Raw genomic sequence first — 26,191 nt, forward strand, 5'->3', positions numbered from 1 at the left:
AGAGCATGTAAATTGTCGGAATGTGTGTGAATTAAAGCATGTGTAGCTGTGTGTGTGAAGGGGTGAGCAGGAGACTATATTTAGAGGGTGGCTGCTAGTGGTAAGGAATTCCTTACTATGTATCAAGGGTAAAACAATCATAACAAATGTTATTATGTGCCATGACTAGCCTGCATTGGTGACACCAGTCTGTACGTGTAGTCTTGCCTCGGCATGGCATGTTTTACTGTGCATCAAGGGTAAAGCAAACATGTACAGTGTTAGCACATGGCTAGACTGGCCTATATTGGTGCAGCCAGTCTGGATACGCCTTCTTGCAGTGGCATGGCATTTTTTACTGGCTGGCATAATCAATGGCAGTACATTCTTATAAGGTAATTCTGGCATGTATTGGTGTATCCTGCATGGAGATATGGGCAAAGCTAGCATTACATTTTTTTAAAGTGGCATATATTGTGACGTCTGTTTTATGCAGCGAGCAAAGGGGTTCTGCATTACAAAAATATGTACTTAGAGGGGAACTCACCCCTTCTCAGAAGCAGGCAGCACAGTCCCCCATGAAAATAAAGCACGTTAGTGGACTGGGCTGCTAGGCACTCAACTGACGGGTGACATCCCCGGTCCACAAAGTGCAGCACCCACTGCATGCCTTTTTTGTATTGCATGTAACTATTTCTCCTATATTCACGTTGAATATAAAAACGGTAACCTCAAAGTAGACAGTAAATCGATTTAGCAATTTAAAAAAGGTTCTGAAGGTCTGTGCCAATGTGCGTCCAATCCAGAAACAGAATCATTAGCGCGAGCAACCAGCATTATACGTGGCTTCCATTTTGCTGGACTGGGTTTGAGTCGGCTTCGTGTGGATACTCCCGGAGCAAAGCTTTAAGGTGGCCAGTAGACTGCTAAAAAGCTTCACTGCCCTGGAAAGAACATCCTCCCCTTCTGTCTGAGGTGGACACAGAATATCTCTATTAATCTTCACAGCCCGGAGGTTTTATGGCGAGCTCTTATGCAGAAAAGGCAGTGCTTCTAAGATGGGAGCAGATGATAAAAACTATAAATCATTTCCAAGGAGTTATGATAATGGATTATTGATTCATAGCGGAAGATACCGAAAGCGTATCATGTGCCCTGGGACCATAAATTCAGCAAATTAGTTAGCCCTCCTCCACCCCAAATGATCACAGCTCTCACAGGCCTGTGTACTGTAGTGGTTTGTTCTAGAGAGGGTTCTTGAATAAGAGCCGCTCCCCGGGCGAGGAACGAGGCGATGTCGGGGGTAAGGTGACCAGCCTACGTGAAATGACACTATGACAGTCCAGGTGTATCCATCCCCAGATAGACCTTGTTTCCATCTCAGTTAATCATCCTCCAAACAATGGCTGAGCAGGGCTGATAAAATCGATGATAACGTTCTAAGCAATTTACTACAGGATTAATATATTTAGGGGCCGGCGAGGAGATGCTTGTACAATCCATTGTAACACAAGGTCAGAATCCATAATTTAATTATTCTTCCATAATTCCTCAGCGCATCAAATCAACAAGATGTGAACATTTGTAATGCAGAAATAGACCACTTGGCTGCAAATCGATCTGATATTAGGCTGCAGAATTTGTGTACAATAAATATTTTGATTATTATTATTATTCAATTTACCAACAAATAGACTATTTTCAGGGAGCTAGGTACCGAAGCTACAAGCATTTTGTGTGGGCAACTGAATGGATCTTTGAGCTTTGCACACGGGCATGCTAATGCTTATTTTTAGGGCTGCTTATTTTGCTCTTAGGAAATGCATATATATTATGTGGTGTCCAGTCAACTGGTCGACTGCAATTTGGTCGACTGCAATTTGGTCGACACCATTTGGTCGAATGCCAAATGGTCGAATTTTTTTTTTTTATATATATATGTGTTTTGTGGGTTTTCGTGTGGGGAAAAAAAATAAAAAAGAAAAAAGGGGGTAACCAAAAAATGGGTAAAAAAAAAAATTAAAAAAAATTCGACCATTTGGCATTCGACCAAATGGTGTCGACCAAATTGTCTGTCGACCAAATGTTTTCGACCATTTGACTGGTAACCTTGACTATATATGTGTGGGAGTGAGTAAAGAAAAGTATAGTGCGGCGGTCGACTATAATTAAGGTGAGTACTGAATACCATAGGAAATCGAAAAAATAAATTGCTAAGAACATTTCACTTGGACCATGTATTTGGCTGAAATTTTGCAGACAATTGTCTATGCCCCCAGACCTCCCTCGCCCCTCCCTCTTGGAATTTTGGTAATCATCTGTTAAAAAATTAAAAAAGTTATAAAGATAACCAAAAAAACACTTTCGGCATAGTCCCCATTTATTTTCCCATAGACCAAAAAGTTCAATTTTCATCACACTACCAGCGGAATTCGCTGGACGGATTTGGACAAGGCCCGAAGCAACTTGGGTGCAAAGTGCTGAATTGTGATCCTTTTGTGGTGTGGGGTTTCCCTGTCCAGTAGTTTTTCAAATATTTGATGGAAAATGGGGTACCCCTTTCTCCCATGGTCCATTTCAGCAGAGAGGCTTTTCAGTAATGTAAAAGACTATCTTTTTTTTCTTTCCAATGCAAGAGATAGCTGCAGATATACTGGGGAAAAATAAGCAGCAAACTGGCATTTGGAGGTGGTAAAACATTGAAATGGCATCAGGACAGAGGGGGGGGGGACACCGTGTGAAATTTGGAATTTGGAGGTGGGCTAGGGACCGGGTTTGCAGCATGAATGTTTCTTTGTTGCCACAATCATTCGGCGACATACCCACAGCTACCATTGAAGAAACCATCAGGTTTGAACATGTGTGAGACGAAGGAACGAGTGTTTGAGGTCCATGGGGGAGGGCAATATCATTTTTTCAGAGTGGGGGGCTTGATAGGAGTTAAGGGGTACCAGGTTAGTGAATGGGGGCTCAGGGACACTTTTTTTGTCATTATATGCTGTAGTCGCGGTTATGAAAAGAACGTTGGTAGTCGCAGTTATACATACAGAAAGTGTACGGCATTGTAGTCGCGGCTATGCGACTTTAAAACAGTTTGAAACACTACAAATGCCATCAGGGTGGAAGTGGGGGGATGGCTAAAAAGCAATGAGTGAAATTTGGGATTTAGAGGTGGCCCAGGGACCGAGTTTGCAACACAAAGCTTTCTGTGGCCGACATCTGAAAGCAAACTGCATCACAAAAGCAGCATGTGCTCTTGGGAGCTCAGGCCATATGAGGAGTGTGGGGAGCTGGCACAAATGAGGGGGCACTTGTTGATGGCTTGGCAATTCTTTTTCAGCTGTTTTGCCGTTATTCATGGCTAAATCCAAAATCTATGGTTGATAGACTGTTGTGTTTTAAAATATTCAGTGCACATGGGTGAATGTTGTCACCACTGTCCATAACTGAAGTCCATGACTAGCACCCGTTCATGTATTGAAATATATTTGGCCATGCACACTGACCATGGCTGAAGGCCACGCTTAAGACCAGTTATTGTTGTAATGTAATTAGTGTTCTCACCAGTGATGGCATCAGTGATGTGGTATGTAATGACATTAGTGTTCTCATACAACATGTAATTTGTGATGTGATCTGTGATGTCATCATTGTGGTCATGGACTGCGCAAGAGGGGCGCAAAGTTAAGGAGGCTTTGGCTGAATTTCAGGGGTGTTATTGCATTAAGTTCTCACCTTAATATCCCTGCAACTAAAGTGTTTTCCTTGGATGTATATATACATACACCACCAGATGCATATCTGAGCTCCTATTAAAGCTGTTACATTTTTTGCAAGGAGTTGAAACTAAATCTGTCCTTCACTGGAAAATTCCCAAGGTCTGGGATGTCAAAGGTATGGTCTCCACTTACATTATGCGTGTGATAAGGAATCATGCCTGCTGCACCATCACCTTTAGGTGTCAGGGGAGCCAGTCCCACTAAGTGCCCGTCATTAATAGGTTGTGGAGGACAAAGATGAAAGTCAGGGCTATCCCAGCTGCTTGCCCGCCTGGCAGAGATACAGGCCAGATCAGTCTACTTTGGGCATAACATTTGGATAGGTCAGTCACCCATTCTATGAAGGGTGACACCATGTCTGACTCTCCCTCCTTTTAGACAACAGCCCATGGATGTTTGGAGGCTTCTCTGGTTGCTGCTTGAGATCATGACTTTTAAAGTGGAATGATTTGTCCTCCCTTCCACACCCCCACTCTTTGCCCCAGAATGTGCTTCTCCCCAGTTGGCAGGGCAGTGGACCTCTGGCTGGCACTGCATCTGACTCCTGTGTTGTTGATGATGTGGACGTGCATGTCTCCTATTCAGAGATTCTGCCTACTCCAGCTCTATTTCCTACTTCCTATTTAAGGGGTGGGATTGGGCATGCATGTTTCCATTATTTTTTTAAATGTAATTGTCTCTTACATCCTTAATTATCACTTTCGCTACTAGACAAGACGCAGGGCGTTTAAGGGCCCAACCATCAGATAACCTGCACTCATCACCCCGAAGGCACTGGACTCCTTCCATCAGGATTTTCAGATGTTGGCGAATGTGTGCTCATTGGTCCATGCCTCCCTCTAGTTGCATGTGCAACCTATCCCATGTTTTACATTCCTGGGGGGGACTCCCTGCTCCCACCCCCCAAAACCCCCCACCCTCCCGGAGTGTGCTTTGACTATTCCACATGCTCACTGTCAATTCTTGTTCTGTTGTCAGTGTGGTAACTACAAGGCTACATGGGTCAATGGCCTCTTGTGTTCCAGTAGTCTCCTGTGCATGCCTCAGGATGCCCATAGACCCAGATGCTTAACTCTTCTCAGTTGGCATAAATCTCTAATGCACCAATCCTAATCTCTGGTATGGTTCAGTAGAGTCTTCTATGATGTCCCTACAGTCAAATAACTAGGCTGGGGCATATTCTCTTCTCTTGACCCTCAGGAAGAAGCCGGCAGGATAACAGACTCCACCGATTATGAGCAGGACAGCACCATTGGACCTCCGAGGGCAGGTCAAGCTTCAGCGCATACCCCTACTGGAGCTGAAGGCCTTCTTTCCATCCCTGACCCCTTTCCTGCTGCTGTCTCTCAAGGAGGTGTAGGATCTGTTCCTGTCTGACATCCGCCCTTTGCAAAAATGAAGAGTGTGGCATCCAGTCTCATCAAGCTTGTGCCCTGGTGCAGACACATGTGTTTGAACACTGCAGCATGGTGTTAACCTCAGATTTTAATCTGGTGATAATCCAAAGCAATCAAGTGGACTAACGCAGGAGGTTTGTGTCCCTTCCATGAGAGAAGTATCACCGCAAATTGCACTTCAACAATGCATACAACACATCTGCACACACTGTGCACTTACTGCAACAATCACTGAACAAGGTAAACAGCAATGAACTGCAACACCCTCCAACGCATACCTCTTAAAGTGCACATCACACTACCAAAGGAGATCCCTAAATAAATCCACATACCACAACATGCAATGCATGACCACAACACACAGTGAACATACAATGCACTTTCCACCATACGACACACATCACACCAGAGTGAACATACTTCCACAAAACATGCATCCCGCACTTGCTCCACCTTTGGACCACTGGGCAGCTAGCAAGCGGGAAACTCAGTCCTATTCAGCCCAGGCCTGTGTCCCATTGATCATTTGAGAGGAACCCATAATCTGATGTGAGTTGAACAGCAGAGCAGGACTCAGAGGAATAAGGTGAACACAAGGGAAGCTCATGTGTGTCTTCTTGGGGGGAGTTTATATAGATGCATACTCATGACTAGGCAAGGGATTAACTAGGGCATATAGATCAGGCCTTCTATTCTTGCAGTACCACCTAACCTCTTGCATAGTTGCCACCACCTCCTAAAAAACCCACCCGCCCTCCTCCCAACTCACCCCGTCTGAGCAATTTCTCCCAGCTTACCTCTGACCTCTGTTATCACTTGATCTACTGCCTTACCCCCCTTACTCACACAGAGCTACCCATTGGCTACCTATCCACTAGACCCCACCTACCCGTGGTGGCTCTGAAATGAATTGCTCATGCCTGCAACTCCACCTACCCTGCCACTAACCACCCATCACTAAAGCCTCCTTCTCTCCTTCCCCCAACCGCCCTTAATCCTGAGCAACTCACCCATCAATCCCCATAACTCTGAGTACCCGTTCACTATTCCACCCCACCTTCACAAGAGCCCCTACTCCTATAACCGCAACCCCCAACGCCTAACCTAACTCTAACCTCACCCCCAACGTAGACACCATTCCTTCTACCATCCCCTCTGGCCGTACCCCCTTTTACTACTCGAACAGACAACCCTACCTGTCTCTGCGTACCACCATGTTGGCCTACCTTCATCATTCACCGCAAGCAAGCAGCACTACCACCCATTCCCTTCTGCAAAATCCCTCTTGCGCATGGCCCAGCTGCATCCAGTCATTGAAGAGAAAGGTGTAGAGCAACAGGGGGCAACTTCAGATGATGGCACATACCAATAAGTGGCTCTCTACATGAAGGCAATGTGCAGGGGCAATCAGCGGGCACCCTGTAATCTCACTGGAAGCATGGCAAATGCGGGAATGCCAGCAGGTCTCTGGAAAGGGTTGATGATGGGTGGGTGGAAGGCTGGGTTGGGTGCAGCTGGAGATGCTCAGGACCTTAGAGAATGAGGGCAAATGTGGTGCAGAGTGAGGGTGCTTGGAGAAAAGGAGGCAGAGTTTAGATGGAAGCGAGGGGTGTTAGGGCTTTGGACATTAAGACCAGGACTTAATGGGCAGATGAATTAGAGTGGAGAGGGGAGGTGTGGTAAGGACTGCTTGTCAAGAAGGCTACGAGGCTAGAGGGCAGGGCATACAGAAGCAGGCAATATACCAACTATTACAGTGCAGGGCACAAAATAGTCGGTATTGCAGAGACCATCCTAGCACAGATGATTCCAGGCCACGCTGCGCCATCCAAAAGACCTCCTTCAGCTCGCTTGTGGTACTAGGATGGAACTGACCCTTGCTCCACCGTGCACCATCATGTGAAAATCTAGGCAGAGGACGATTTGGCTTTTAATCTCTAGGCTGGGAAGGCTGGATGTCTGGAGGGCGCCACTGGAACAATGCAAGTCTTAGAGACAATGGGAGAGCCTGAATGCTGTAGCAGGAGGCACAGGGAGTTGGATCCCTAACTGGGAGGTGTATGGCCTCACTTGCGCCAAACAATGTTCTGACATTGGCCCTTTGTCTGGGCCTGCAATTTGCAATCAATTGCAAACAACCACTCTTAAAACTGTGCCTAGTAAAACTAAGCATGCCCTGATAGCCAATAGCATCATGAAGTGCCAATCTTGTACATGGGTATAAGAAACGATGCACCCAGGCATGCAGTCAACTCTGCGACCATCAGACACACCTACCACACTGCACCCCCACACCTGGCTTCTGAGTAGCCTCAGACCTGAGAATGAAAGGACATTTCCAATTATTCATCCAGCCCCTAACATAGCCCACCAGAAGCCACTCAGTAACCCTGCTTCTCACAGCGAATCCATAGACATTGATGGAGGCGCCACAGCAATCAATATCTTCATTCGGCATTGAGCTCTCTGAAATATATCCCATATCGCGATTCAATGGGACAGAATGTTAATCAATGATGCCTATGGTGTTCTCTGAATCCAGCACACTAGAATGTGCACATGCAGGATTATTTGCTATGAAATGAGCAGACTATGACCTACCGCACACTCAACACCTCCCGGCACCGCACACTCAGACTTCCTACAGTGCCATAAGGCCATAGCATTGCTAGAGAAGCGCTTTACACATGTCACAAAAACAAATACAGGACGGATTTCATTGTAATACATGAGGATTGTGTCGCCAACAACTCTTTATGTTGAAGGTGGCCTTTGTCTCTCTACCAGACAGTAAAGCCCAGGAGCAGGTGTCCTCTCAGCGGGCCTGAGGCTCTATAAGGTCCATCTACCAAGCTCTGGCATGAATACAACCACTGACTGAGCACACATGAACCTGCATGACAGCGTGAGCCTGCTGGGTTTCACCCTTCACAACAGCTCCAGTGGTTCCAAATGGCCTTGAGATGACACATTCAGTATCGTACAAAAGGGTGCCCGCAGCCTTGCAGCTTTGAAACAAAAAGTTAATCTGTGCACTGTGGCAAGATAGTCACTAGAAACCACTCTGACACATTAAGATGATTCAAGGGTGTTCATTCGGAATTGTACATAGGTATTGCTTAGTCAGAACAACTATACGTGTAGTTACTAAAGGGGCTCGGAAGGTGGAGCTAGGGCTGTTCTCTCTCTCTCCCTCCCCCCTCCCTCACCCTCTCTCCCTCCCTCCCTTCCTCCCTCCCTCTCTCTCTCTCTCTCTCTCTCTCCCTCCCTCCCCCTTCCTCCCTCCGTCCCTAACCCCTCCCTCCCTTCCTACCTCTCTCTCTCTCTTCTCCCTCCCTCTTCCTCTCTCTCTCTCCCCCTCCCTCGCCCTCCCTCCCTCCCTATCCCCCCTCTCTCTCTCGCTCTCCCTCTTCCTCCCTCCCTCTGCCCCCTCCCTCCGTACCTCTCTCTCTCCCCCCTCCCTCGCTCTCCCTCCCTCCCTCCCTCGCCCTCTCACTCTCTCTCACTCTCCCTTTTCCTCCCTCCCCTCCTCGCCCCTCCCTCCCTCCCTCCCTACCTCTCTCTCTCTCTCTCTTTCTCTCTCTCTCCCTCCCCCCTCCCTCCCCTTCTCTCTCTCTCTCTCTCTTTCTCCCTCTCTCCCTCCCTCTTCCACCCTCCCCCCTCCCTCCCTACCTCTCTCTCCCTCCTTCCCTCACCCTCCCTCCCTCCCTCCCTCCCTCTCCCTCCGTCCCTCCCTCCCTACCCCCCCTCCCTTCCTCCCTCCCTAGCTCTCTCTCTATCTCCCTCCCTCTTCCTCCCTCCCTACCTCGCTCTCTCCCTCTCTCTCTCTCCTATCTCTCTCTCTCTCTCCCTCTCTCTCCCTCACTCTTTCTCTCTCTCTCTCTCTCTCTCTCTCTCTCTCTCTGCCTCCCTCTTCCTCTCTCCCTCCCTCCTTACCCCTCTTCCTCCCTCTCTCCCTCCCTCCGTTCTGCCCCCCTCTCTCTCTCTCTCACTCTCTCTCCCTCCCTCCTTCCCTCTTCCCCCCTTCCTACCTCTCTCTCTCTCTCTCCCTCTCTCTCTCCCTCTCTCTCTCTCTCTATCCCACCTCTCTCTTTCTCTCTCTCTCTCTCTCTCTCTCTGCCTCCCTCACTCCATCCCTACCCCTTCCTCCCTTCCTTCCTACCTCTCTCTCTCTCTCTCTCTTTTTTCTCCCTCCCTCTTCCTCTCTCTCTATCTCTCTCTCTCCCTCCCCGGATAATCAGGTTGAGGGCTAGGATAAGTCCTGTGATCCTCCCTCTTCCTCCCTCCCTAACCCTTCCTCCCTCTCTCCCTCCCTCCCTCAGTTCCTCCCTTCTCTCTCCCTCTCTCTCTCTCTCTACCTCCCTCCTTCTTCCTCCCTCCCCCTCCTTCCCTCCCTCTCTACCTCTCTCTCTCTCTTTCTCTCTCTTTTCCCTAGCCCATGCTAGCTCAGTCATCTGTAACCCCTGGTTAGTGCTGTGGCTTGGTAGCCCTGCTGCCCTTCTCTCAGGACTAAGGCTGAGATGGTGTCCCCAAGGCTTTGGTGCACGGATCCCTGCACTTAGTATCCTCTAGGGGTTGGGAGACAGTGCCTTACACCTGTTCTGTTGGGATTGTTGAGGGCAAGCACGCCCAGTCTCTACTCTCCCTTCTACCCTACTCTCCACCTTGATTCTCCTCCCCACCACACTTCTGTCCCTCCGATCTTTTGATCCGCCTCTCTGCCTCTACCCTTAGATTTTAACTTCTCTACTGATCCCCACACTCCTTCCCACCATGCCATCTCTCACTACTATGATTACCACCATCCTCTCACTCCTGCCACTCCCCTTGCAACCACTCTTGTCTCCTCGCTTCTAACACTTCTCTTGACCGCTACTACAACAGCTTTCCTCCTACCACTACTTCTGCTTCCCTCTTCCTACTGCTCGTACCTCTCCACTTCCTGCTAATACCACTCCTCTGCTACCACTCTCTCTTCACAGTGTCACTCCTTCTCACTTCTACCACATCTCTCCTTTCAGGCAAACACACTCAATCGCAGTACCTTCACTCCTATCTCAGCCTCCACACTCCAGAACCACGTCCTCCTGCAGGTCCATTCAGCTATAATGCCAGGCCTCAATAATCTAGAAATGATTGATGCTTGGACAGAATTATTGACTCCTTAATGGTGCCATATAATGATAGACCCTCTGTACTGTGTCTCTATCTAAGTTCCAGACATGTAGAGGAAGGGCGCAGAATGCATAAATCACTTGAAAGAGTACATGTTTGTTTTCTAAGAGTATTTCTGAATGAAATGTTATGTGATACTCAGGTGATCCTGCCCCACTACACCTTCTGTTCTCTCTGAATTTTCTTGGCACTGTTTGTCGTCATACTCTCTGACCTCCTGAAGAAGCCCAACATAATCGACTTTTGGATCGCAACATCTGTCGCCTCTATTTGCTTTTTGGTTTCAGGCGATCGATATCACATTTAGATTACAGCATTAAATTATCCATGATTGCATAAGCCTTTATACTTCTGTGTGCATGCAAATGCACAAAGATGAGAGCATACATGTTTTAATTCTAGCATTAGTCACATGTGAAACTGGCCTGCCAAGCAAACAAATGGTTTCACAGATGATTGCTGCTTTTAGTGTCATCCTTGGCTGTGCTACTTAGCATCCCCTTACATTCTGAAAAATAAGCATTATAACTAATGAATGTGGCTGGGATGGTAGGCTTATAGCCCATCATTATTCAGAGCGGTGCCATGCTGTTTTGCATGTGGAAGAACCGATCGCTGCACAGTAATGGCTTCTGTGCAGTCGCCACAGAGTTTGTTATGAACTTCTCTGCGTGAATTGAAAGGAAAGTTATTAGCCCAAGTGCATTTTCTAATTGCGTTTGTCACGACTAGTAATCTATTCATTAAAAACGTACAGTTGATAAGATCCCATTTCCTATACAGGACACAAGTGCGGTCCTAACTAATGCATAATCTTATTGCGTGTGACATGATTATACATCATGCTGTGATCACCCCTAGCCCTAATGTGTCATGTGTAGCATTTATAATTCTATTATTAAATACTTAATTACGGGCCTCCACAGGGTTATACTCACAGTTTAAATGCCTTTTCAGAAATGGTAATGGTTTGGAAACAGGGAAAGGTATGCAGTGATAAAATTGCGGCAAAAATGTTGCCTGTACAAAAAATTGCGGCAAAAATGCAGTGGTTTGACCTGTTAAAGGTGTACCCCATTACAACATTTAAGGGGATCAGGGATTGCGTGGGTGTTCCCCTCTCCCCTTAAATGGTATTATGGGTACGGGGGTTGCAGGGTTGCCCCCCGCCTTCTTTACATGGATTGCGGTGGCAAAACCACAGCCTTTTTGCCGCGATATTTTGTGTCCACTGCCATTTTTGCCACAATTTTAACACATGGAACCCATGGAAAAATACCTTTTATTTTTGAATCCGTATTTCTGCACATATACTTCGCCTGCTTCTGGCTATTGCTCTGAGACAGTGCAGAGAAGTGTGTGGCTCAGCCTGCTGGGTTATCTTGACAGAGTGTACTGGTGTTAAGTGTATTTCCAAAACAAAATAAGCAAGTGAAAGAGCAACAACTATTATCTTCCATTGCAATGATCTTTAGTACAACAAAGCACTAGAGGCAGGGAGAAAGAACGGTTCAGAAAGAGTTCCGGCAGTATCATTCAATCACTTTAAGAACTAATTTAATGGCTGATTCAAGAACATTCCCCACACCATCCCCATGTTTTTTGTGAGGTAAAGATGTGTGTAGTCTCCATTAATTTTAATGGAAAAATGACAAATTGCACAAATTGGGGTTCCTGGCTGCTTTGCATAAAATCAAAGAGCATTTTGGGCAAATTAGAAGGAGTGCGCATCTGTATATGTGTCACTTGTGTTATTATAATCCGAGAACCACAGGTAATTAAGGCTACACGGCTATTGGGATTGCCCGAGCACGTTCTCGAGCCCCTCATGCACCATCACTGCATACGTCACTAGCGTGCACCATCCGATGATGCCTTGTAAATATATTCGCAGCACATGACAACATCTACTTTCTGCTGGAATGGTTTCTCACTTGAACTCGGTCCATTTGTTTGGTCAGACATATGCCGAGGCTAATGCAAAGCACTGTACCCCACTGAGCTTCTCTTACTTTTAGTTCATTTCGAGCCCCTCTTTCTCACCCTCCTCTGCCTGTATCCTTTTCATGCTCTACATCCAGCAGAGTAACATCTGGTTATTACTGGGTGGGGGCACAGTACGCCGAATACGGTGAAGGGCGTGTGCTTTGAAACTACAATGGTGGTGAGTTGGTGCATTACAAGAGCACTATAACATAGCGTAACATGACCTCTGGTAAAAGGGTTCATGATTGAATCATATATACCCTAATACTACCATCTTTGTTAACATAAACCACTAATACCCATTCGATCAACCTCAGAATTTAGATGTGAGGATAAAATGCCTGTGACATGTCATGACAGGAGTGCCGGGAGACTGCCTTTGGGTGGTAGCGGTGCACGGTATAAATCAACTGAGCATAGCATAATGACTTGAGGAAAACAAAGATTTTGGCAATTGCTAAAAGTAGCCCTTGTCGCTCAGGGGTCGAGACAAGTTTGGGTAGAATAAGTATTGATCAATCTTACCCATATTTGGGGTTAGATTTCGACACCCAACCTAATTATAGTTTGATAATTTCCCAAAAAAAGAGGCGGGCAAAACTCCTCACGTTGCAGGCTTGTAAATTCGCTGGGGTTCAGTCGATGAGGAGGAGGTAAGTTGAATTGGTGTAGCCTGTGCCAATTACACTCCAAACAGCAGTGCACTAGCCATCTGTGACATAATGTGGCACACCTGTCTGCGATGGCTTACGAGCTGGCCACGGATCACGTCAAGGGCCTCAAGGATAGCCACCTGCCAGCCACGGACCAGACAAGAGCAGAGACAACACAGCATCCCATATGGCATCAGTGGCACTGACTGCAGGGCTTTTCTGTGCAGTGGCGTCACCGAAGGTGGGTAGCCCTCTAACTGATGGGCCTTGAACAGTGAGAATAGCTGACTCCACCACTGTGCCCCACACAACCTCCTGTCCCAGGCCCTTGTCTGCAACCTACATATATGGTGATACACCACAACCAGACAGCATGGACAGACCCACAATTGCCTCCTCCCCCTCCACCACACCTGAGCCTGATCCCCAGATAGCACCTCCATGGTGACCAGCCTGTCTGTGGGAGGTGCTGGATTGCCCCTGCCTCTCTGTACCTTAGTACTCACCCTCAATTATCAGGCAACGTCCTGCATGTCATCACCAGCGCCATCCGAATACGTCCCCTTGCCAGCCACCTGGTGCACTACGGCAGTCGTGGCTGTGGTTTCTGTAGCCTCCCGGAAGCCTTGACCTGACAACTTACTCCTCCTCAGAGCTGGTCTTATCACCTACATGCAATACTGGTTCACAAGGGAGAGAGGAGAGGCAGTTCAGCATATGTTTGCCCACATGTGCATGTCCGAAGATTTGTAAGGTACCATGCCGCCATCATACATACAAATGCAACCACCCTATCATATCACAACTTCAATGAAGCATCCTGAACACACAGGCATTTAAGCCTGTAAAACATGTTGACATCCCTGGGAAGGGGTGGAGCCGGAATAAGAAATTCAGTAAGGAGGAGTTGCATATCCTCACAGACTGTGTGGATGAGCACCAGCGGAGATCTATATATGTGCTGGCAGCACCCTAAAACTGGCCCAGCGGCATTGGAAGTGACAGGACGTCACTGATTTAATCATTGCCTCTGGGGTGGAGAAATGCACAGCACAAGAAGTGCATAAGAGGATGGACAACCTCACCAGGCGTACCAAAGAAAAACTTGGTGCAAATGTGTCCTCTGCACAGGTGGTGTTGGGTGGTGGGTCTCTACGTGTTAAGGAGCTCACTCCTTTTGAAGAAGTTACCTCTGGACTCATCACGAGTGAACAGGTTGTTGGCGTGGGAGGCTATGACATGTATAGACTTGCAGAAGGTAACATGTGTGACTGATACATGTGATCATGATACCACTGTGCTTGACAATGGATCAGTGTATTGATGTTTCCCAGGGGGATTCACGTCAGGGCATTTCCATTCGGACTGTACATACATGTGCACTCTGTCCACATGATATGCAGTGCGACTGTTGGTTGCATGATGGTCATTTCGTTACACCTAACAGGTGTAATTGTGAATGGCATTGGCTACATGCCAATATGTCCACTTTCTGCTTGACGCATGTCACTGCACATAGTATCAGTGTCATGCCTCTCTAGGGTGTATTCTCAAGGTTGGTGCACTCACGTGGCTCCTCTACTAGCAATGGGTCATGCATGTGTGATTCATTCACTGCTCCATTCAGAAAGTGTCCTAGAAAGGGGTGCATTGCCAGTGAAATATACGGGGGGTCACATCCACTGCAGTCATTATACTGGCAACAGACAGCATAGACATGTCTTCTCATGGTGCCGGTGCATTTGGAGTGTCCATACTCTGTTTTCCATTTAAGTGCACATAGGTGACATCCATGTTGGGCTTTGCCAGTCATCCGCATGTGTGCATTTGGCACTTAATACACCCTTGACTTAAACCTTTGCAGGGGAGCTGCGTGTAACCTTGGAATTTCCTTTCCCCATGGAGGTGGTTATTATGGGGCACTGACTGTACATGGTCACATACACACATGGAGGCTTGTCTTTGGATTGGATGGGTTGCAAGGTTTGTAATCAACATGGCTGGTCTCTTGCCACCTTGGCCTACAGACCTTGCAATTGCAGCAGTGCAACTGTGACTCCATTTCTCACTCCTGCCTAAATCATTTCCCGACTTGCATGTTCCATTGTCTATGACATTTTGCATTGTCGCCATATACCAAACCTACAACATGTTGCCCTGCTTTTTGCATCTGGAGCCCCAACATCCATTTGTTACTTTCTCTGCAAGTGTAGCTATGTGATGCTGCTCACATGTGTGAACACTGATGCCTGCCAACACATGCATGCACAGTCTGCAAAGTACATCGAGTCCTTCTGCCAATGACATGACTGCTAAGACTTATTGGGCAAACTGATGACGTCGGCTTGAATGGAACATTGCACTTGCATCGCCAGAATATGTGTCACTGATATCTGCAGGCCACTGTCAGTGTGCTCTGTGTACATCCTGATGACTTTCGTGACATGTACAAGGTGCATGGATACCTCTTTCCTTGCTCATCAGGTTTACACTGTCATGAAGTATGACTGATGCAGGTTATCTGGGGTGGCATGGTGCTTCTGCTAGGATCAGCATGGATGTGGAAAAAGAATATATGGCCAATTTGTGAGTCTGATGTATGTGTAGATGGTTCTCATGTTGTGCATACATTAGATGGAAGGCATACATGTATTTGGCCCCCTGACATTTGTGGTCTGCGTTTTTGTAGGTGATGACACAGCAGAGGGGGAGCAGGTGGCAGAGGAGTTGGCCTGGGTGCTTTGCATGGTGAGAACCTGCTGCTGTTGCAGACCATCCTCAGCATGCCTGTTCAGGCATCATCGGAGGAGGAGGATAATGCAGATGTCGAAGCCATATTGAGGCAGATGGTGGAACAACCACCACTCAGCAGTCCCGACCCCATGTTTCTCATTGAGATTTTGGAGGAAACTGAGCATGAGAGGGTCAGAAAACTGTGCCCCTGACAGTGGCCAGCCATGCTTCTTCTGACGGCACTGTACCTGCAACGTTTCCCACACCCATCTTGAAGGCAGCAGGGTGTGTTCTGGGAGTGGAATGCATGTGGACCCGTAGCCCATGACAGTGTGCTCCCTCAGACAGGGACGCACTGCCTTATTATGGTTCAGTCAGCCATGCACACGTGGGGGACCTATGCCTGCTTCCCGCTTTGACTCGGACAAGGAAGTGATAGACAAAATAGTGCAACAGGGCGAGGCCATGCAGGTGATCGACAGGGACATGCATCATCTGGCAGACAATATCATCCTGTCTAATGCCATGATGTGTACGGAATTCCAACTGTTGTGTGGAGAGATCTCTGCCTTGAGGCAATGCCTGCATGAGGAGATGAAAGCCTCAAGGGACAGCGCAGGCAGGAGATGAGAGACTTGGGTGTACTCCTGCATGAGCAGTTGGAGGCCTCAAGGGTGTGTCACCGTCTTGAGATGTCCTGCCTGAGGGTCACTATAAACGTCAAGATGGATGCAACAAGGTCTTCCTTGCAGGCAGACTTGATGAAGACACACAAGGAGAGTCATCAGGACCCGGTTGCAATTGGCAGACTGTTGCATGCTTCTCTGTCACGTGTAGCAGCCTCACAATAGTACCAGGGATTGGCCTTGCGTGGCCAGGGCCCACCATCCCAGGATGATCCACAGGGTGAGTCTTAGCAAGGCTTCTTCCAAGTGATGCTATTTTGTTTGTCCCCGCACAACATTCTTATGTTGCTTCTCACCTTAGCACACCCCTTTCTTATGCCCCCGCTAAATATGTGCACAGGGATGGTTTTTTGGTGATATTATTTTTTTGCTGTCCACGATGGACTTCTTATTTTTGTCTGACAGAAATTGCCATGATGCACCAGGTGCCGTTTGTTCACTTCAGATGGGAATTTGCTAGTGATACTCCAGGTGACAAGTACGTACTGCCATGTTCAGTGATGATAACTGACATGCTGATTCACAGAGGGACATAATCGGACGTTCAGATAAACATTATGTTGACCCATGATGTTCATTATATGTGGAGTATGTGTGCCAGGGTCCTTGAACTCTACTAAAGGTGTATCCGTTGTCATTTCAGGTAACTGCACAGTCAGCTCCCACACACCCTGTGAATGAAACCAGATCCCTCTCCTTCTATCCAATTTCCCATTCCCTCTGCTGGACACTGTCACTCCTGACACAAAGGAGGAGGCACAGCGTTTGGTGGAGGTGGTGAGGGATATACAGCACAACATCAGTTACACGAGGTGAGGGAGTATACGGTCACACATTTGCATGTTTGTTGATCAATGCATTCCAGTAGTGTCCTGATGTGGCACAATTAGGGGTGTGCATGTAGTTGTCAATCCAGTGATATATGGGTGATTGTCACAGTCTACGGACATAGAAGTGGTGCAATGTACATGATTGTGGACGTTGTATTGACCTCTGCAGCATGCTGGTTGTACTCTGTTCACTGATGGTGCATATGTGCACGTGTTCCTGGTGCTGGACCATACACAGCCCTCTTTGTTTGTTGCAGAGTTATTAGCTGAGCTGCTGTGTCCTGTGAGCCTTGCATGCCATGTCCTGCCATGTTTGTTGTTTAGTAGCCACTCCATCAGGTATGTGCATCCTGCACACCTGAGTCTGACCTTCCACGTAGGGGAGAGTTTTCTGTGACATTCAGCAGCAGTATTTTGACTTTTTACATGTTTGCATGTTCATGATGTTTGAGTTATGCTGTATTTTGTTGGATGAGAGCTGGGCCAAGTCCACCCTGTGTGCTGATTCCCTGTCCCGTACCTTGTGGACCAACCTACTGTGGCAATGCTTACTGGCCCCGCAACCCACTTCCCAGATAGGGCATTGCCCATTCCCGGCACCATTGCCCCAAGCCCCAGATGCCCTATGAGCGGCCACTGAAAGGATTCCACCCTGGGCTGCCATTCTCAGTTTGTTGTTTATGGCCCAACGGTACTTGCCATGTTTCATCATTGAAGGCCATCAGGGATGTGGCTATGTGGTGTGACTCTCATCACTGGATGTTATTCATGGAAGTATGTCTGGATGAGCTGATTGTGTATGTTATGGCACCTCAGCCTGTGGCTGCTGCCGCAACCCCTCATGCACCTCTATTGCTATGCAGCAACATGCGGCTATATTATGCAAGATGTAACTTGTCAATATGATTTTACATGACACAGGTGGTGCATCCAACAGTAGTCCACCTGAATGGTCCAGGCAGCGGAACCGTGATTTCCATTCTCCAAATGTGAGCTTGATTATGCCTCTGGTGGTGCTGTGGGGTGCATAGTAGTGGGCCTCCACTAGTGTGGTGGGATTTCAGATAGGCGTCATCAGGAAAGGTGATAGAGGGTAAGCACTGTCCCCTGTAAATGACGATCATCACATTTGTTATGGTATGTGATTTTATTGTGGTTTGTATTGTAGGTGACCCCCAATCAGCTTGTTTTGGTGTGTCTGCTGGCCGATACTCACCAATGAGCCGCTTGTTGCCGAGCAATCCCGATGCCAGTGCCTAGTAAATGGGGGAATGGCGTAATATGTAGCATTTGTGGGTGCATCCAGGGTAGTTTGAGTTCAGATCCATGATGTGACCCTTTGCATCACAGCTGACCTGCACGTTCAGCGAGTGCCACTTTTTTCCGTGCCAATATATATGTTCGATCGCTCATCGGGGCTGTAGTGCAACATATGTGTAATCAATCAAGTGCCAGTGGGAACTGGGCAACTGTATACAATTCTTGAGCCACTCTTTGCCTTGCCTGCACGTTGCATGCCATGTCTATGTGGCTGTGCACACCTGCTATGATGTAGCTTTGGACCTGTTTGAGGAAGCGTGATTGTGTAGTCTATGAAATGCCGCCGACAATGGCTGTGATCTGTTGAAGTGTGCCAGTCCCCAGGAAGTGGAGGGCCGTTTGGACTTTCACAAGGGGTGGTTTTGGCTCTGAGCACATGGTTGCGGACACCAGGTCATTCGCCCACTCCCTGACCAATTCAAGGATGACATGGGGGGGCGGTCGGCATGTGCCATATACTTCCTCATCTGGTATGCCGAATATCGTTGTGCGTGTATTGTAGATCATGGTCCTCCACCTCTTTCTCCTCCTTCTCCTCCTCCTTACATGAATGCAGAATCAGGCATGGTCACAACGTTCTCTAGGATTGCATGGCGGTTTCTAAACCTGGCATTGCATGTCACAGTCTCACCTTGCGCCTGGTCATGGGTGGAGGTAGCATTTCTTTCCTTTTTGGTTTTCTCAGATGAACGAGTGAATCTGTAAATACGGGTTTGTTTGCACTTCATGGGGCGTGTTTGTACATCTGCCCGGTGCCTCCCTCCTCACACCCACGTTTCCCTCATTTCTCTACTCTAATGAGGTCATTTGGATATTCTGCCTCCTTCCTGGTCTTTGAGCTGGCCAATCCCTCATGCCTCTTGTAGCGTGCACGGACATGGCGCACGGGGCTGAGAACCTGCACAGAGGCCGATCTGTAAATCAGTGGATTTAGTTTTGCGTGCCGCATGCTTATGTGTCACGCAAAACTTTCTGTAGATCAGGATCAATGTGTGCAACAGTGTTGCTAAGTGAGTACCTGCTAGAATTGGGACATATGCATTGGAGGTCGCTAGATGTTTTTCCTTGCATCGGCGTATTAAGATAATTTGGCCTTCCCAGGACTGCATGTCTTGCATACTCTTCCCGCTTCAAATGGCGTTTAAGGGGATGTTGCTACTTTTTTTTCACCTGTTTCAGAAATTTCCTGCACATTTCTGTATTTTTATTTTCAATCTGTAGCAAGTCCACGTAATATTTTCTTTAAGTTCAATGATAAAGACAGCATCTTCTATACCAAATAGCTTATAAGAATAAATATCAAAGCACGTGTTGCTTTGGTGCACTCTGTGTGCGTGCAGCCAGTGTGGGTGGCTCGTCGGTCGCTGCATTCTAACATGAGGTACGATGCAGTGGTTATGAGAGATCAATGGTGGTTACATAAATATTTTGCAAGAATGTAGTCTCATCGAGGCAGGGGTGACAGAGAACAGAATGCACAGAGGCAGTACCGGAGAGTTGGCATTCGGCGTCAGGCAAGGTCATTCATAGCCTTATTGCTTGCCTGACTTGTGCATATACCGCCTTGTAGACCATTTGTGGGTGACATGATAAGGCCTGTTCATGATGTTTGAAGCATAGTGCTTTCAGGCTCTGCAGTAGTGGCTCTGTGGGTAAATTCCCAGTAGCTAGAGCATGACACGGGTTGGCAGAAACCGGCCAGACCGTGATTGGGTGACCAGGGAGGACTGCGACTGTGGTTTTGTGAATTAAAATCCTGATGGGTAAAATAGGTAAGGGCAGGGCCGGTCACATTTGCAATTAGTGAGGCAGATTTTGCTAGGGAGTGCAGCGGTGCGGAGTCTGCAGATTGGGCAGAATGACAGTGGATTGCATCTCCTGCAGGATAGTGCTGTTGTTCCTTATAGGAAGGTAGTGGCTAGGCTTAGTTGTGGGTGCTGGTGTGCTATGGTCTCCCGCATGATATTTACAGAAAGGCATCTGGTGGTCTTAGAGCATGGGGTATGTCAAGTCTGATCGAGATGAGCATGCCAGGTCAAAGCATATGATTAGTAGTGGTCGTTGTAGGCAGTCAAAGGTGCAGAGATTCAGCAGCTGCATGTCCTAGAGCCTGTTGGTCGCTAAAGCTGGCTTTCTGGCCCTGACTGTTGCTATTTCCGTGATGGTCTCATTATTGTACAGCACTTTGGCGTAAAGCGCTCAATAAATAAATCGATCAATCAATCGATTATTGCTGGCTTCTGTGGCCAGCAGGTGTTATTTTTGAGGTAGTGTCCTATAAGCCGAATTCTGGCTATTGGTGTAGTGCTTTGGTGGTTCTAGGAGGTCCCTTTCAGTGGTTATGGTTTTAAATGATTTACGGAAGGCCATGCAGTTTTGGTTTTGTCGAATATGGGGAGGCAGTGAGTGCCACAGTGTTGGTGCCAAGGTAGAGAAGGCTGACCCTCCAATCCTTTTTGAATTGGAGGCAGGGATCACTACTAGGTGGGCCATGCTAGATCTTAGGGGGCGTGATGGGAGGCAGGGCATAATCTTTTGTAGTAGTTATGTTGGGCCAGTCTTGTATACTGCTTGGTGAGTGATGTGTAGCATTTTGAAAGTGGCCCTCCGTCCAATAGGGAGCCAGTGAAGGGTGTGGAGAGCAGGCGAGATGTGGTCCCTTCGTCCCAGTGCAAGAAGGAGCCTGGCTGCTGATTTTTGTGCTCTTTGTAGTTGTTAAGTTGATAGGCCGGCGCACTCAGATAAATGGAGTTTGCATAATCTAGTCTGGACATGACATTGGACATAATGGCCGCCAGTCTGTTGGGGTAGGTGAGGTAAGGGAAGATGCGTCTCAGGAGTCTGAGGTGGTAGTGACAGGATTTGGATACATTATTGATCTGGTGGGACAGGGTTAGGCATGAGTCCATTGTGCAGCCAAGGTTTTTGACTATGTTGGAGGTAGGTGGGGGAGTGCCGAGGGAAGGGGGCCATGGGTGTGGTTGCGGGAGTAGAGCTACGTTCCCGTACCACATGATCTCTTTTTTCCAGGGTTCAGAAGGAGGTTGTTTCTTGTCATCCATTGGTCTATATCGCTGAGGAAAGCTGCTAGGTCGGGTCATGAACAAATGCTTGTTTTAGGAATTCTCAGGATAATTTGGGTATCGTCTGCGTAGTTATAGCAGGTGAGGTTGTGTGAGTGGATGATCCCTGGGAGGGGGTCCAGGTAGAGGTTGAAAAGGAGAGCTGAGAGGGAGGCTCCGTGGGGTACATCAGTGCTCACCGGGCGAGCAGTCGAGAGAAAAGGGGGGAAGAGGTGATTTGTTTCCTGTTGTTGAGGGAAGAGGTAATCCATTTGAGTGCCAAGTCTCAGATTCCTAGGGAGTGGAATCGTTCAAGGAGTATTACGTGATTAGTGGTGTCAAAGGCCACTGAGAAATCCAAGATGGCCAGTTCTGCACGTCCCTCAGAATCAGCAGAGGCTTCGACGTCATCCCAGATTGAGATCAGAGTGGTTCCTGTTCTGTGGCGTGGTCAGAACTCCGATTGAGCGGGGTCGAGTAGGTTGTTGGATTCTGTGAAATGTTTAAGCTGAGAGTATGCAGACTGGTCAATGAGTTTTTGCCACGAATGGGGTGTTAGAGATGGGCCTGTAGTTCGTTGGCTGGAGGGGATCGAGAGATGCTTTTTTGAGAAGTCGTTTGACATGCGCTATTTTGAAAGGTTCTAGCAAGAGGCAGACGTGAGGCAGTCATTGAGTATGGACCTTGCGTGTTCACCTGCACAGGTGGAGGAGAAGATGTCTTTGAGAAGAGAGGCAGGACAAGGGTCCAGGGGGATCCAGACGGTCTGCTGCTGGACAGTGGTTTGAGGAACTCCTCGCTCGAGATGGGGTTCAAGGAGTTGAAGGATGGCATTGCCGGGGTCGGAACGGCGGACATGCAAGAAGCGGGAGTTGGGCAGGGCATGAGGATGGAAAGTTTGGCATGAAGGCTGGCCATTGTGTCCAGTGCTGTGTTGTGGAAGTGATGAGAGAGGGAGTTGCAGAGCTTTTGTGTGGATGTGGTCGGGGGAGTAATTAATGCATGCAAGCTTCACGAATTCTGGGATTATATAGTGGAGCTCTTTGCAGCTGCTGCTGCAGTTTGGGATTCTTTTATTGTAGTAGGCTTTTTTGGCCTTTTGTATCTCCGATTTGTAGTGATGAAGGGCGAACACAGACTTGCTGTGAGGGGTTGTGGATGCACACCATTTGCGTTTGAGGGAGTGGTTTTAGCTTTAATCTTTAGGTAGGGTGTGAACCGTTTGGGGGTTGGCCCTATGCGTGTGTCAGTAGGGGGTGAGAGGTAGAAGTGATTCTTTAATCCAGGAGTCAAAGGATTCTATCACTAAGAGTCTATCTGAGGCCTGGAGTGCTGGTAGGGTGTGTTGCAGGGCTTCAGCCAGGTCACAGAAGATTTTGACCTTGGCCCAGCATTTGTGGTCAGAGGGGCAGGATGGGCCTTGGGTGGAGGGTGCGGCATCCTTACAGAGAAAGGAATGGCTGAGTGGTCTGTCCAGATGAGGTGTTTGGGACAGAATACAGAGACGAGGTTGGAGGAGCTGAAGATTGCATCGAGGATGTAGCGGCAAGTGTGGGTGGGGGCTGTGGTATGATGGGAAAGGTGGACTGTCTCTAGACTGTCAACTAGGGGTTTGGTCATTGAGTTGTTAGGCACATTGGACCAGTATTTAAAATCCCCCAGTAGTGTGAGCGCTGGGTGGTTAATCAGTATAGTGGCAAGTGAGTCGCAGAGACTGTTGGCAAAAGTCTGTCATATCCAGGAGGCCTGTAGATGAGTAGGAAACTGTGAGAGAGATTGAGCATCAGAGAGAGTCTGACTAGAAGCTATTCACAATTAGCTGTGTAAGGCTGGGTTTCGGTGAGATAGAAAGATGAGGTTTGCGGAGAATCATACTCCGCCACCACTGGAGGGTCTGAGTGTGGGAGATGAATGAGAATTCGGGAGGGAAGACCTTGTGCGCAACTGGTTCGAAAGCACCAGAAAACCAGTCTCAGTGATGAAGGTAAGATCAGGATCATCACTGGATAGGAGGTCAAAGAAGCGGTGTCTATTTTTGGCCATGGAACGGGCATTGAAAAGGAGGCCGGTGAACTGAGGGGATGTGGTGATTCTCCTGATACTTGTGGGCGGATGGGGTTGGTGGGACTGAGTGGCAAGCAGTGAGGTGGTGACTGTGACCAATTGGGGAGGAGTTGGTGGTGGAGCCGGTCATAGATATTCTTTGTGAGGGTAGTGAGTGGGTTTGGTGGAAGGGGAGCGGGAAGATTGAGCGGGCAGTGGCTGGCTTGTGTGAGAGGAAGGTGGGGTGATCGGGGTTAGGAAGGTGGGTAGCAAGTGCTGTTCATCTAGTGTTTGATTGTTTGTTTGTTTGTTTGTTTGTTTATTTATTTCTAATGCGCACCAAACCCGAAGGTAACAGGGCGCAGCAGTAAGATGGTGCAAAGCTTACAAGGTTACAGATAATTCAAAGTGAGACACAATATATTTACAGGTAAGATTACAAAGCCAAAGTGGCAATATATCACAATATAAGCAAAAAGTATAACAATATCACAGATATACAGGTTATGACAAAATTTCACGGTGTGGGAACAGCTATAGCAATATAACAAATATACAGGTAATGAGCAGGTTAGATTGTCATATCTGGAGTGAGGGGAAAAAACTAAGATAGCCAGAAGAGGCAGGTTTCTCTGGTGTGGCTAGCGGTCAGTAGAGTTGAGCAGGTTGATATAGTTCTTTCTAAACTGTAGATATGGTTGGTCTGCTCTCAACTCATGAGGCAGGGAGTTCCAGATCTTGGCCGCCTTCACGGGAAAGCTGTTACCGCCAATTTTGGTGAGTCTGAATCTCGGTACCACAAGGCAGTTAGTGTTACCAATTCTGGCCGGTCTAGTAGAGGTTCTTCTGTTTAGCCTATCTGTTAAATAGCTAGGGGCCGCATTGTTTAGTGCTTTATGGGTCAGGGAGGCAATTTTTAGCAAAATTTTATTGTGGGTAGAGAGCTATTTCTGTTGGCGTCTGATAGCAGAGATATGTACTCTTTTGTTTATGCCTAGTGTAGCTCTTAATGCATTGTTTTGCAAAGTTTGTAACCTTGATGACTATGTTAGCTCCACTGTAACGAGCATTACAATAATCCAGCCTAGACAGTATTAGTGCTCTAGCCAAGATCATGCAGCTGTCATTTGAGAGGAATGGCTTGCCGGCTCTGATGAGCTTACAGGTGTAAGCTGTAGTAGAGGCCAGGGATTTTACTTGTTTGCCGAAAGACATAGTAGAGTCCAGGTAGAATCCCAGGGTTTTTACATCCTTAGTCACCCTAATAATGTTTCCATCAATGGTGAAAGAGGAGTATTTATGGCCTTGTTTATTGATGTTAGTGTGTGAGCCCAGGATTATCAGTTCTGTCTTGTCATCATTCAGGCATAGACCGTGGGTGGCCATGATTGCCTGGATGATGAGATATACTCTATTCACCAATGCCAAGTCCTTACCATGATCCGCAGAAAGAGGGAGTAGAATCTGAGTATCATCTGCATAGTTAGTGTGAAGGTCCCAGAAGGTCCAGATCATCGAACAAGGGTTTGGTGAGAATGTTGTATAGAGTAGGGGAGACAAAAGAGCCCTGAGGCACACCACACTGAATAGGGGTATGGTCTGCCGCTGCTGATTGGGAGAACACGCTCATGGATCTCTCACTCAGAAAGAATTCTATCCATCTGATAGCCTCTGTAGAGAAATGAGCTGCTGAGTCCAAGTGTCTGCATAAAACCTTGTGATCCACTAAGTTGAATGCAGCTGAGAGATCGAGTAGAAGGAGAAGGGCTGCCTTCCCGTTATCTCTCAACTCATTGACCTGAGTTTTTAAGTCAATCAGGGCTGTTTCTGTCCCGTGTAATGGATGAAAGCCTGATTGTCTAGCTCCCAGGAGCTTATTAAGTTCAAGGTATATTTGAATCTGGGTATATGCGACTTTGTCCAGTATTTTAAGTAAGAATGGTACCGTCGTGATGGGGTGGTAATTAGTGGAAAGAAGTGGATCGAGAGTTTGTTTTTTCAAGAGTGGGAGTACCCATGATTGTTTTAAATTGGCAGGGATAGTGTCAGAGGCGAAGGAGGCATTGATCAATTTGGAAATAAATGGTGATAAGTCCCTAGCAGCATCTTTTATGATCTGAGCTTGACAGATGTCACCTTTGCAGTTGGATGGTTTGAGAGATAGGATAGTTTTCTCAACCTCTAGAGTAGTGGTTTTGGTAAAGCGGAATCTAGTGGTCTGGGTAGTAGATGTACCACTGGACCGATGGCTGTTCAGGGGATGCTGTACATTCAGTGTGTCTTTTTTTTGTTTTCTTTTATTTTGGAGTGTGTTTATTTTGTTGGCTAGTGCATGTTGGATATACGAGAACCAAGTTTTGTTTTTGACACATATGTCAGGTATGGGTATCGGGGATTCTAGCTCTTTCAGTATAATGAACACTTCTTTCATATTTGAATTAGAGTTAGCAATACGTTCATTATATGAATTCCATTTTGCAAGGCAGATTTAATGTTTGTAGTGCATAGAGATGGATGTTAGTTTACCTTTATTCTCCACAGAGGGGCA

This window comes from Ambystoma mexicanum, chromosome 13, assembly GCF_040938575.1.
Source record: "Ambystoma mexicanum isolate Mex_15411 chromosome 13, UKY_AmexF1_1, whole genome shotgun sequence".
Classification (NCBI taxonomy): domain Eukaryota; kingdom Metazoa; phylum Chordata; class Amphibia; order Caudata; family Ambystomatidae; genus Ambystoma; species Ambystoma mexicanum.